At 41.8% G+C, this 14,354-nt stretch overlaps 1 protein-coding gene across 3 annotated transcripts in view; it reads left to right on the top strand.

Annotated features, from left to right (window-relative positions):
* FGF14 (fibroblast growth factor 14) overlaps positions 1-14,354 on the top strand; it is a 662,452-nt gene that overhangs the window by 90,232 nt on the left and 557,866 nt on the right. The window lies entirely within an intron of this gene.

Here is a 14,354-nt window from a genome sequence, read left to right as displayed (position 1 = left end):
GTGTGTGTGTGTGTGTGTGTGTGTGTGTGTGTGTGTGTGTGTGTGTGTGTGTGTGTGTGTGTGTGTGAGTGTGTGTGTGTGTTACCTTAATAAGATTAAACTGGGCAAGAATAAAACTGTTCTCCTATTTCCCCATCTTTTCATCATCTGGACTTGTTAGAGTTACAGCCCTTCCAAGGTTTTCCCAGTAAAAGCTGATGCCAGAATCATGGAGCTAGAAGGAAGCAAAGTTCTCATTTTATAGGGTAAGAAAGTGAGTCCTAAACTGACTCATTTTCTAATTGGCAGTGACGACTAGGGTAGCACAGAGGTGTGGGCAGTGGGCACCTTGTCTGTCTTGTGAGAGAGGGAGCCACATGTGTGTGAAAAATTAAGGTCATGGAGACCTTGTCCGTGCTTTCCACTAAATACTAAATTGAAATTTAACGGGTTCAAGAGTAAGTGAGATGCAGAGACTAAACAAAATGCATGATGAAGATTCGGAGAGGACCTTGACATCTTGTGTGGGACGGAGTGGGCAACGAGAAGATTGTTACTGTTTAATTCTGTAGAATTTTCGTTAGGATCATCCCTTTCACGGATGAACATGCATTTGGAGCGTCTCCTGCAGTTTTGCAATAGACAACACTCGTTTTGGCCTTCTGTTTACGAAACACTTCAGTGCTCTCCCTGTTTTTGCTGTTTACTCTTGAATTTACTTTTCTAGGTTTTGTGCCCAAACTGCATGATCCTTTTGTGCAAGAAAAAGCACTCATAGGCACTAAAATGCAACTTTCTTCGTCCTTTGATTTGTTCCTGGCAGGACCCGGGCAGGATCCCCTTTCCTCTTCAGTACTGCCGAGTGGGCCGTGAAGCTGCCTTTCCCGGGGCTGCCGCGTTCAGGCTGATAGTCATTTCCACTGGTTTAAATGAATGCCTTTACCTGGCTGATAAAAGCATCAGGGTCTGGAAGAGTTCCAGGGCCTCCCCTGTGCTTGTAGGAAACCGTGGTGGCGCGTGCAGGCGCACTGTGTATTCCGTGGGTTTGGTGCAGTGCAGCGGGCTTGTGTAAGAGCTCCACGTTGATGCTTGCATAGGCTCTGTGCTCCACTGAGTGCGTGGGGAGTGCTCACTCACTGCTGTGCAAGGGGCGTGTGTGTATTATATGCATGTATGCATTTGTGTGGGTGCATGTTTACTTTTCTTTAAATCCCATTAACCAAGTGTCAAGTACATCTGCGATTACTTACTTAGCAAGGTTACTATTTCTGGTGTCCCATTTTTATCCAGGTCTTGGAAAATTCACTACATTTTTGCTGATACTTTGGATGCGGGACTAGAGTGGGGCCCCACTCTCTATCTCTCTCTCTATATATATAGTCTCTCTCTCTGTCTCTCTCTCTCTCTCTCTCTCTCTCTATATATATATATATATATAGAGAGAGAGAGAGAGAGAGAGAGAGACAGAGAGAGAGACTATATATATAGAGAGAGAGATAGAGAGTGGGGCCCCACTCTAGTCCCGCACGTTTTCCGAATCTAGACATTCTAATTGTGCAAGGACAGAAATCAGAACCAGGAAGATATTTGATATTTAACAGACCAATCTTTTTATTTCACAAATGAGGACATGGACGTGGACAAATGAAATGACTTGTTCTAGGTCACTCAGGTATAACCTGGGTCTACTGACCTTTAGTCCAATTTATTTTTTCTGACATCATTGCATTGAATTTTTCTAGATTATGAGAAGGTTGAATTTCCCCCAGTATGTCCTCTAAGTTTCTTGAGTGCCATGGCTGTTACCCAACAGATCTCTGGAGCTCTTTTAACTTCTTTTGAAAGTTGTAAGTTTGAAATCAGTACACTCAGTTAAGTTATATCTAACCAGATGTTCCTTAATGCTCATCATAGTGATTTGCACATAGTAGGTGCTCAGTAAATATTGAATCAATTTTGTAATCAGATGGAATGAAAAGTGGGAGGTTGACTAAAGCTTTCTGTTATTGTTGTTAAATACAAACATTCCCAGTTGTCCACTTGGCATGTGTGAGGCCCACCCACCCTTTGCCAACGGAGAGGATCTCCAGTGTCCTCTGGGAGAGAGCTGCCATGATTCGAGTGTTTGGAGAGCTTTTAACTGAAACGCTCCTCTGAAGATTGTCCAGGAAAAGACATCCTCAAGTAGCTGTACCTTTATGCCGCTGGCCTAGCCTGACTGGCTTCTGTAGAACATTGGATGGGTAAGAGGGTCTGTTCCGGGGTCAGTTCCATCCTGAGCTGTTCGTTTGTTGTGAGACACTAAGCGAGTTACCAAGCCTTTGGAAGGTTCCTCATCTGCAAAACAGGGTGCTATGGGGCCGTCGTGCACAGATGCATGGAAGAACTTGCCCTTGAACCTGAAACACTGCAGGCTCCTAAGATGTGCTTGCTTCTATTAGAGTGCTGCTATGAGGATTCAGTGGTTCTTACCCGTGTGACCTTAGCACATTACTTACGTTCTTTGTGTCTCAATTCCTTCATCTGTAAAAGGGGGATGATGCTAGAAGTTGAGTCATAAGGTTGTTGTGAAGATTAAATGAATCAGTATGTGTAAAGTGCTTAGGACAGTGCCTATCACCTGCTAGCATACATACACATACACTCAAAAAAATCAGCAGTTACTATCGCTATGTAAAGTGGTTAGTGCAGTAACTAGGCCATGATGTTTACTCATTAAAGTAGCTCTTCTTATTTACTCTTTCCTCCCTTTTAGAAGAACTGGTCCATAAAAATAAGTGGTTTCACTTTAACATTTCTGGATCTTGAACAGTGTTTATTTTTATAAGACCAAGTTATAAGCCTGCATTTGTAACTCCACCTTTAAGTTAAAAACAGAATTTGTTGGTGTATTAGTTTTCTATTACTGTTGTAACTTATTTTTACCACAAACTTAGTCATATAAAACAACGTGAGTTTAATGTTTTACAGTTCAGTAGGTTACAAGTCCCGTATGGGTCTCACCTGGCTAAAATCAAGGTGTCAGCAGGCTGGGTTCCTTTCTGGAGGCTCATCCAGATGTTGACAGAACTCAGTGCCATGTGGTTGGAGGGTCCAGGTCTGCATTTCCTCGCTTGCTGTTCATCATGATTTTTGTAGGCGATTTTTGTAGGCGGTATTGTCAAATGGCTCAGCAGACAGGGAAGCTTGTGTGGGTTTTGTTTTGTTGTTTTTTTGTGTTTTTTTTGGTGGACTTTGCTCCTTGGGATTCAAGGGCCTCCCTTAGCATTGAGAGGCCTCTCTCCAGCCTTTGCATGTAGCCACGTACATCTCAAAACCAGCAAGAGGGTACCAAGTCCATCCAATGCTGCCGTTTCTCTGACCACAGCCAGGAAATGTTCCTCACCTTTAAGGACACATGTGATCAGATGGGGCCCACCTGCATCATTCAGGTTCTCTCGCCACCTCAGGGTCCTTAACCTTAATCACATCTGTAAAGTCCTCTTTGCAATGTATGATGACATATGCACAGGCTCTGGGGACTGGGATGTAGACATCTCTGCAGGGAGGTATCGTTCTGCATACCACAGTTAGAATACCAAAACATGACTCTGGCCTATGAACCTGGTTAATTGTGGATGGTTCAAGCTCCCAATTTCATCGTTCAGAAGGTGAAAAAGCCAGAATACCTCACCAGAAGACACACTAATTGCTCTCTTCATTCTTTCGGTCTTATGGGCCCTCAGAACACACTTATTTGATTACTCTTTCAGCGGTATTTCCAGCGCAGTCTTATTTCATAGGAGCTTCCGATTTGTCTGTGGCATACTGTCCGTTCTTGCTTTGTCCAAAGTCAGCCGTTCATCAGGAGACCTTCCACTTACAGATCAGGCTCAAAGGTCATTGTTTTCATCACTCCTTTTCTGCAGTGCTCTGTTCAGCCTGTCTATGACGTACTTCTCTCCAGAATTTAGGATTCTCTTCTCTGTCTTTCCTTCCATCATATGTCTTCCCTCAGCTGTGACATATTTTCCCTGCCCCAGCAGTGTCTGTGTACAGGTCTGGGTCCCCTGCTGCACTGTGAGGTCCTTCACAGCTAGGATTGTTCCTTAAAATGCTTTGTATCCTTAGTGTCTAATACAGTGCCTGATAGAAGAGAAGCATGTAAAGCGTGTTGGTTGTATCCCAGTGCGCTGATTAGAAAATGAGTATTTGTCTGTCACTCAGTGGTTACCTATTGGCCAAACACAGGGTGCAAAACTTGGGACCAGAGGCAGAGCCATAAATAGGCACAGTTCTGGTACCCTAGGGGTTTGCAGCCTAATTTCTAGGGAAGCATCAAAGCGATACCTCTCTGACAAAGCAAGTTGTGCATTCCTCATGAAGAGATGGATGCAAAGTGCTTTATTTGAGGGCAAGAGAGGTCGCTGAAATGATTAATTTTATCTATTAAATACTTTTCTAGAGCTTCAAAACAGAAGCCAAATGTTATTTCAGGTCTTCAGTCTTCAGTTTTAGATTTATAGCACCTCTTCCCTATATGAATGCATCATATACCAAGATCAGAGTAACTATTGGCAATATTACCTGCCTCTCTAAGTTGGGTGCACGCCATTTCATCTGTTTACTTGAATTTCTTATATTGTCTGCAATTGGCAACTTGCGTTCACCTGTTTCAGGTCACTTTAACATCAGTCCAAGGCAACAGAGGATTAGTTGAGAATGACTGATGTCACGTGAAGAATACTTTATGTTCAGATTTCTAGTTTGTTGCCCAAAGCAAACTTCTGTTTATATAAGAAAGTACAGCAAGTATACAGATCCATTTACAATGCTATTCTCGTATTAATGCCAGATTCAACCTTAAGGTGAATGTTTCTGTCTTGATCTTGTTATTTTCTTCATAGTCATGGCCTGGCATTGTCTTTAATCTCCTGTATTGCACCTCAATCTTCTGTTTCTGTCCTAGAAAATGTGCATTCAATTGGTTATTATATTTTAAGTCAGGTTATTTCATTAACAGCAGAAAATTATGTTTCTTAGCATTTCTCAGGGTTCAGAGTTTAAAGTTCAAAGTCTTTGGAGCTCCATTTTCTATAGTTTAAGCTATTTGTGCTATTACACACATTTATTGAAGTGCTGACATTTAGGGCTTTACTGAAGGTCAGAAAAAGTCAGCTCATAACCTTTTTTCTTTTTTTAAAACCCATAATCAAAACTTTCAACTTCGTAAAAAAACACTCCTTATTTTATCTGTCTTATATTCCACATGTATTTTGGATGCTGAGTTGTATTTATATACAATTCTTCTTGTTACAGGGTCATGACTTTTTAGATTTACTTCCTTATAAATGGATTTTGAATGTATATTTTCTTGGCTATCTTTTGCTGCATAACAGATTAACCTAAAGCTCAGTGGCTTCAAAGAATAAACATTTTATCTTTCACACAGTTTCTGGGGGATGGGAATTCAGGGGTATCCTAGCTGGGTAGTTCTAGCTCAGGCTCTTTCATGAGGTTGCATTTAAGATGTTGGCTGAGGACACAGTGATCTGAAGGCTGATTGAGGGGGGAGAACCTTCTTAGTCGGCTCACACACGTGGATAGCAAGTTGGTGCTGGCTGTTGGCCGGAGCCCTCAGTTCCTTCCCAGGTGTGCTTCTTCCTACGGTTGCTTTAGTGTCCTCATGGTGTGACTGCCGGCTTCCTCCAGAGCTAAGGGTCTAAGAGTGCAAAGAAGACCCCACAAGGTCTTTAGGACCTAACCTTAGCTACAAAGGTATGTCCTATTCAGTGCACGAGGAGGCTATAAAAAAGCATGAATACCAGCAGGCAAGAATCACCGGAGTCCTCGTGAAGGCAGGCTATCACACCCCTATCCTTTCTCATTCCTTAAGCCTGTCTGACTGTGTAACTGCTGATTTTGCATACTTAGAAAATATGATTTACATTTACTTAGGCTTGAATAGAGAACCTGTGTCAGGTAAGCATGAGGAGCCAGAACATCAGGTAGCAGTATTGGAGGTGGTAGGGCTGGATTCAGAATCAAGAGCAGCTGCAGGAATCTGGGTCAGGAAGACAAGTACAGAGAATAGCAGGTGTTGAACCAGGCACATTTCAGGGCAGCTGCCTCCTTTGATCAAGAGAGTTGGTGGGGTTACGTGGGAAGACAGGACTGTGGGGAATGGGTCCTAGAGAGCTGGGCAAGAAGCACCCCTAGCTGTTTATCTTCAGAGAGGATATTTAATCTAATGGGTTTTCCTGGTTTGTGCATGTGCTTATGGTGAATTGGGTTTGGTAGCACCCTGGCAAGTAGATTGTTAACAACCTGAACTTTAGCATCCAAAAATATAAATACAAAGTGTATAAGATGGTGATAAATTCTATATAGAAAATAAAACAGAGAAGGATGAAAGCAAGTGCTGTATTTGGGAAGAGGATGCTATTGATAATTTGTATAGGATCCTCAAGTAAATCCTCAATGACATATGCCCAGAGAACTGGAAGAAGTGAAGGAAAGAGTTATGCAGGTATCTGGGAAGACAGTCTAGGCAAAGGGAGCAGCAGGTGCAAAGGTCCTGAGGTGGTGGCCTACTTGGCATGTTGGTAAACATCAAGGAGTCCACTTCAGGTGGAACAGAGTGAGTGAGGGAGTGGTAGGGGATGATGTCAGAGAGACAGTGGGTGGTCAACTCATTTAGGGTTCTGAAGGTCATAGTGGGGAGTTTGCCTTTAACTACTAGAGGGTTAGGAAGACACTGGAGAATTTCAAACAAAGGAATAGTGATGTGACTTACATTTTACAAGGATCACTCTAGCTACTGTGTTGGAATAGACTGCAGGGGCCAGAGTTAAAAGTAACACTATTGAAATGGTCCAGGAACAAAAGAGTGGTTGCTTGAACCAGGGAGGTTTTGGTGGAGGTGGTAGAAAAGAGGTCCGATTCTGGACATAGATTGAAAGTAGAGTTGACAAGAGTCAAGGAGAACTCCAAGATTTGGGGGCTGAGCAAATGGAAAGATGGAGTTGCTTGTGGGGATGGGGAAGTTTGCGGGAGGATGTCGGAGCTGCGATCAAGAGTCTGGTTTCAGACACCCTACGTTTGAGAAGCTTTTTAGAGACGTTTAAGTGGTGATGGTGAATAGAGAGTTGGATCTCTGAGTCTAGCGTTCAGGGGGTAGGGTGGGGACTGGAGACTTAACTTTGGGAGTGGTAAGTCATTGACTGAATCCCCAGCTAGGAGTCAGTGTAGATGGGGAAGAGCAGTGGTGTGAGAATGAGCCAGGGTTTGTAGAACACACGAACATCTGATAGGAAGGAGGACTAAGGAAGCGTGCTTCCTGGAGGCACGTGAAAGAGAAAGCAGTTATATTCAGTGCTGCTGGCGTATTGAGTGAGATGATGACTGAGGATTAACCGTTAATATATCTGCAACATGGTGCACTCCATTTGACCTTCTGGAGGAAACAATGAAAAAAGCTGGTTATCATATTTTAAAACCTTTTTGAATTCTCCATGAGCTGGTGAGGAAGCAAAGAATACTCAGGGAGAGAACCTCTTGCCATGGCAATGCTCTTGAATAGGCAGTACGAGAAAGGTCTGGCTTGTAGGTGGAGGAGGCTTTATATCAAAGCTTGGACATGTCAACAGAAGTCACAGGAAGGAGGCAGCCTATCTGGGCGCACATGCAGGTGGTTGGAAAATAGTGGTGGGAATGTGTGAAAGCGGGGGAGAGTGGAGTTTTGAGGAAAAAGGAAGTCTTAAAATTATCTCCAGGGAATATTGTAGGCTTGCCTTCCATCACTGACCACCCGCTAGAGATTAGCAGTCGTGATTTTAAGGGGAGTATGCCGGGGAAGCTGGGTGGTTTTCTCTAGTTATGTTCAGCTGCATGGGCACAGGGTAGACCGGGTTTTGGCTGGTGGGTCAAAGTGAGAGGGGGTAAGGCAGGGAGGGGTGATTATGATGCTGCCCCATGGAATCCACGTGGGTAAGGCCAGATGAGAGGGCGGGAGGAGGGTGAGGGAAGCTTAGAAATCAGAGCCTTCTGTTCTTCCACTTTGCCAGTGATTATAATCTATCTCCTCTAATAATTTGTATTTATCTCTACATTCCCCAATTGCTTATAAGCCCATGTCTCATTCTTTGATGTTTCCAACATACTCTGTAGCAGTTTTTTCCTCCACAGTAGGAAATCCATAACTGTCATTTGGTTTGCGTTTTCATATTTTTCTTAGTCATTTATACATCAGTTGCATTATGTGAAATTTTATTGAAAACTCTTTTAAAAAGTCAGCTCCACGTAAATATGTATAAGGAACTGTTCTGCTGCAAAACGCTACTTTTGATTATAGATGTATCAGCACAGCTGAAGTAAATTAAACTTTTGACGATACGGTCAATTTTGTCAATTAAGTAGGTGGATGAAAAGAAATATTTCAATAAAGTATTTGGCCTGAACTATTTGATTTGAGCTGTGTACATTTAATCAAATTGACCTAACGCTTGCCAGTTTTCCATTTTACTTTGAGGAAAGCCTAGAAGATGAAAAAAGGCAATCACCTTTTTCTTTTGAAAATAATATTTTTATAACGGTTATCAATTTGAAACTTTATTAAAGCTAGGCGTGTGTGTGTGTGTGTGTGTGTGTGTGTGTTGGTAAGGGGTTCGTGGGGTCAGGAATAGAACATGGAATGAAAAAAGTTAGGTCAGAGGTCAGTGATTGTCAAAGGAGCTCTAAAAATATCCTCTTGTGTGTTACATTAAAGACTGACAACCAAGAGTGTAGCCTCGAGGTCAAGCAATACATGACTTTCATCATCAGCTCTGTATTGTATACGTTCTCGTGTGCGGTGCTATGCTAGGTGCTAGGGCCATAGTTATTAAACAGATAAACAGAAAGATGAGATTCTTGCTATCATGGGGTTCAGAATCCAATGGGGCTATAAATTAGAATCCCTGTAGAGAGAGAATGGGCACATTTGGATAACTGACTAAATGTGGGGTGTTAGGAAGAGAGGGTTGTAGACAATCACACAGAAGCTTGATCCTGAGAAGATGCTGGCTTAACTTATGTTGGGAATCCGAGAGGAATGCAGAGTCCGGGGAAAGATGCTGATTTCGACGACGCGAGATTAGTTGAGAGGTCCGTACAGAGATTTGTATGGAAACGTCCAGTGCGAATTAGGTGAGAAGGCAGGACACATACATGCGGCTGCTGCAGTTTCTAGCTGGAGGGAAGGAAGGATGTGAGGAAGCAACAGGAAGGTTGGTGGGAGTGGTGAGTTATGAGCCGGGCTGTAAAGAGAAGGATGCTTATTGTCGCTGCATCCATAAAACAGTCAGTGCTAGTGTACTTCATGTCATTTTAGGTTTTGAATATGAGGTTTGTATTTTCATCACACAGCAGATTTGAAATTATACGGGAATGTACTAGGAAATAGAAGTATGTTCTAAAGGTAGAATAGCTAGCCATGAAAATGTCAGTTAAATCAAATTTCATTTCCAACAGTTGAAAGATGAAATACATATACCAACAGAAGTTTGTTTAGGGACAAGATCAGCAAGCTTTTAAAGTTTAATTGCATTTCTGTATTTGGCTTATGTATTTGCTTTTCTCCCTGATGTTCCTAAAATATTACTGGGGGATACTCGCATTTTGTTACCCAAGTTGACGAACTCTCAAAATCTGACCTTCCTCGGACCTAGGGAATGTCTGCTGTACTGCCCAGCCCATCTTGACTGCTTCTTTCCTTTTTATGTGGTACTCTTCGTCTCAAGGTTAATTCTTGTGGGAAGCGCAGGAGGGGAAATAGGAGGAACCTTTTGCCTTCCAGAGACTTTGCTCGTGGACACCCCCTTCGCTCACTCGCCGCCTTTCCTTCTGTCTTCACCTCCCACCCTGCAGTTGGTCTCCTCCCTTGAGCTGGGAGAGGGGGGCGGTGCCGGGTCGTGGGTAGAAACCCAGTAGCCCCAGCAGTTCTCTTCCTGTTTGATTTCCCTCTCAGTATCTTGCCTACTTGCCAGCCGGTATTTCTGGCAATAGTCTGCTCATAATGGAAACGTAAAAAGTCCAGCCAGACCTATGTGCACGCTGCAAATCCTAACCTTTAAACTTGCATATTGCTTAATCCTAGGAAGCATCGATTTTGGATCCTCTGTACTGCTTTATATTCCTAAGGGATAGTTAGTATCCATTTTGGCTCTCTTGATTTGTTTCTCAAGTGTATTTTTATAAATGCCCTATTTAAAACATTATTTCTCCGAAGCGTATCCCAGACAAAAAAACCACACTAATTTTTAAAGAACATTTTTGGGGGGTTGCATAGCTGAATTTATAAATAACCATTTAATTCCATTTGTGGTATCTTTAGAGCATTTTGCTGTTCGTTTTGCTTAGAAAATTCTTACAGCTTGGTACTATTCCACTTTGATTAGAATGAGTTTTCTACCGATGTAGAAAGAAACAGCTTTGTCACCATCTTCGAGAAAGTGAGATTCTGTTGGGAAGGGTAAAGTATGTCTTAGTGATCTTGCTTTCAGCACAATGGAAGAAACAGATTCACATCCAGTGTACTCATCTGGTGCAGAATTTATTACCTAGAAGCCAAGAGAGAAGCACCTCACATTTATTCAGTTTTCAGCCTCACTCCTATTTAGAGTTCTTTAAAAATAGACTCACTTCATTCTGAGGAAATGATATTGTTTTCCCAGACACTGAATTTAAAACAAACAAACAAACAAACATTTTCAAGTTCCCTTGTTCTTAGGGATTTTTCCTCCCGCTTTCACGGGATGCTTTACACTGTTCATCTAAGAAGGAACTTGGAGGAATTTGCTTCTTATGAGCAGCACAGACTAATTAGTCAATTACCCTTGCACCTAGAATCCACTGGGGGGAAAAGTGACAGAATTGCACAATGGGTTCATTATAAAACAGTGCAAAATAAAAACCTGAGCTTACCAGTTAAGTGGAAAACAGCTCAAAATGGACTGTAAATGACTGCATGAAAGATGAAAGTAAAAATCATCTTTAGTAGAATGCCTTGGTTAGTCAGTTGGGATCAGTGGTAATTGGTTCATTGAAAAGATGAGTTAATGAAAAAGGCAGTAAAACGGGGCAGTTATTAAAAATGATACAAGTGTACCTTAAACATTTTATTTTATATTAAATATGTAAATGCTCATTCAACAGTCCTTTGAGAGAGCCCCATGGTGTTTTTTTTTTTTTTTTTAACATCTTTATTGGAGAATAACTGTTTTACAATGGTGTGTTAGTTTCTGCTTTACAACAAAGTGAATCAGTTATACATATACATATGTCCCCATATCTCTTCCCTCTTGCGTCTCCCTCCCTCCCACCATGGTGTTTTCTTTGATTATGGTTGAACTGATTTGAATTCCTGCAGAAATCACACCCATGATCTGTGATTTCTAATTTTGGTATCTTTAAGTGGAGCAGAACTTGAAGGATGTAAGCAATCTGAGTGCAAAATTCTTGACTTTCTTGACATTTTCTCCTAATCTTTTGTGGTACAAGAACATACATCTTCAAAGGAGTATTTTTAGCCATTTGCCTTTATCAGGTTTTTTTCAAGCCATTCAATCTATTTTTTCCTAGAAGTAATGACTCTCTCTTTTGCAGTTATACTAGTGACTTCAAAAATAATTAAATTACATCATTAAAATAACAAGTACAACTGGTATAAACAAGATTGGGGGCCTGTGTTAGGAGGAACAGAACCCCATTGCATGGACGGCCTGTGAGGTTATCCCAGCCGTATGGTCAGCATCCGGTAGGCACCCATCACATTCCTCTGTACAACAGAAGAAATAAAAAATAGCTGGTTAATTCAATTATTTGGATCCATAGATATCAGTAAAATAAAAGGAATGACTTTTTTATTTTTAAGAAAACTTTTATTTCAGAAGTTTTAGATTTACAGAAAAGTTGCAAAGATGGTAGTACATGGAGTTCCCATATACCCTACATCCAGTTTTCCCTTACTTGGCATCTCACATGAGTGTGGTACATTTGTTACAATTAATGAACTCATACTGATGCATTGTTATTAATCCAAGTCCATACTTTTTTAAGGTTTCATTAGTTTTTACTAATGAAAAACTAATGAAATGTTCTTTTTCTTTTCAGGGGTATCCAGGATACCTCATGACATTTAGTAGTCATGTCTCCTTAGGCTTCTCTAGATTGTGACAGTTTTGCAAACTTTTCTTGCTCTCGATGGCCTTGACAGCTGTGAGGGGCACTGGTCAAATGTTTTGTAGAATGTTCCTCAGTTTGGTTTTGTCTGACATTTTCCTCACATTTAGCCTGGGCTTAGGGGTTTTTGTGGGGAAGATCCCAGAGGTAAAGTACCATTCTCGTCACATCATACGAAGGGCACCTCTCAATACGATCAATATAATTTATCGCTGTTGAGCTTGACCTTGATCACCTGACTGAGGTAGTGCAGTCAGGTGTCTCCTCTGCTGCATTTGTGTGATTTTTATACTCGGATGGTTTGCTGCTACAAAGAAATGGGAACATGTGCGGGTAGGTGAATTCTTTCAACCGTGTTCTCTTCGTGATAGAGTTAGATAGTTTGGCCTCTTTATGAGGATTTTGTGAGTAGCTGAAAGAAATGCACTTAATGTCATCTTAGCACTCCTACTGAATTCCAGTTTCGCTGTCTTGTTTCATGTTTCTTGAGCTTTAGTATCTAACTGAGGGAAACACAGGCTCCAAAGATGTTTTTTTGGCAGTGGTTTGGAAGGAAAATGGAACACTTTGGTTGTACAGTTGTGCTTTTTCAGTTGCACGATTCAGGATTTCAAGCTCGACTAAATGTGCCGTTCCTTGGTTCAGTTTTATTTGTATCTGTGGTTAATGTTTTCTTGCATCTTAAAAGTTTTCTCACTACTCTTGGGTGCCCTTAGCAGAAATGTATTGCGTACTTGATAATCACCTTGCAGCATATCAGTGGATGACCGAGGCCCATTAAGCATTGATAAGTCCATTGCCCAATCGTAAACCATCCCTATGATGGAAAGTGATTCCAACACGGTGTAGAGAAAAGTTTTGCGCTCTTGGCCCAAGCTGCAACCACGACCTCTCATTTCTCATGCTTCACAGAAGAAGTTGCACAAAACCTGAGAAACAATCTTTTAATGAAGAATCAGACGCCTACACTATGCTAATCTATTGGAAACATTTTAATATAGAACACAAAGAGATCTCTAAACCTCAGAGACCATCTGTTGCCTTTTGTGGGCCTGGAGATTGTGAGGATGTTACGCAAACTTCCTTTTACCCAGAGTTATATGGTGAGAATGTGAAAACTTTTCATTTTAGAATTGAAATTCATCTACTTTTCTTAAATGATAACGGTTTTCTAACTCTCAGAAAAGAACAGAAACACTGGTCCTGGCAGTTTAAACTTAATCCTACGTTATCACTGTGAAAGGAAAATAAGGCTGAGGTCAATTCTCTTCAAGGTTTTCTCTCCTGTAGCCCCAAAGGACTTTATTTTTCAGCTTAATCTTTGCTGAATACAGAACGTATGCATCTGTTTTCCCAGTATCTACGTCACGTGGACCACCTCAGTGTGGACTTAACCTTGAGCAGATGAACGATGTGAACAGCTTACTGACCATTCAGACGTTACCTTACCGTCCTATGTTGTTGTCTTGGTTCTTTGCCTATTGCCAGGGTATTTGCTTCCACTGATACCATAGTATGAAATGACACATTTTGGAAAGAAGCAGCATGGCACTGTGAGAACACCTTCGGAAGGTAAATCCTAAGACATCGGTTTTACCGTTCCCTCTTCACTTCTAATTCTAAGATCTAAAGATCCTCACCTTTGACCTGTAGTTGCCTGGGGGAGAGTGAGGGGGACAATTATAACTGCTTTGCTTCTCTTTAGGAAGGTAGTTTTAGGATCCAGTGGATGCTGATTGTGCAAATGCATTATAAACCACACAGTGCTGGAAAATCAAAGGAAAAGAAAGAATGGGAGTCTGCTAAATGGCAAGGAAAAGTCTCCAGGAATCCTCTCTACCTACACCACTATTCGGTATCACAGTGCAGGGTGTGGTGAAGACCTGTGCTGGTAAAAAAAAGTGGACCTGAGGGACAGAGAAGGGAGTGAATGTATCCGTAGTGTTGAGAACATCTCCATGCCTGAAGCTTAGATTGCAAATGTACTTCAGCGGCGTCAGCATTATGAGAATTACAGCTAGTTGTTTAACGAAAACCTGATGACAATAATCATGATGATTAAGAATCCACTATAGAGGGCTTTCCCGGTGGCGCAGTGGTTGGGAGTCCGCCTGCCGATGCAGGGGACGCGGGTTCGCGCCCCGGTCCGGGAGGATCCCACGTGCCGCGGAGCGGCT

This window comes from Physeter macrocephalus, chromosome 13, assembly GCF_002837175.3.
Source record: "Physeter macrocephalus isolate SW-GA chromosome 13, ASM283717v5, whole genome shotgun sequence".
Lineage (NCBI taxonomy): Eukaryota > Metazoa > Chordata > Mammalia > Artiodactyla > Physeteridae > Physeter > Physeter macrocephalus.
Note: the sequence above shows the minus strand (reverse complement) of the source record. Positions and strands in the feature narration are given on the sequence as shown.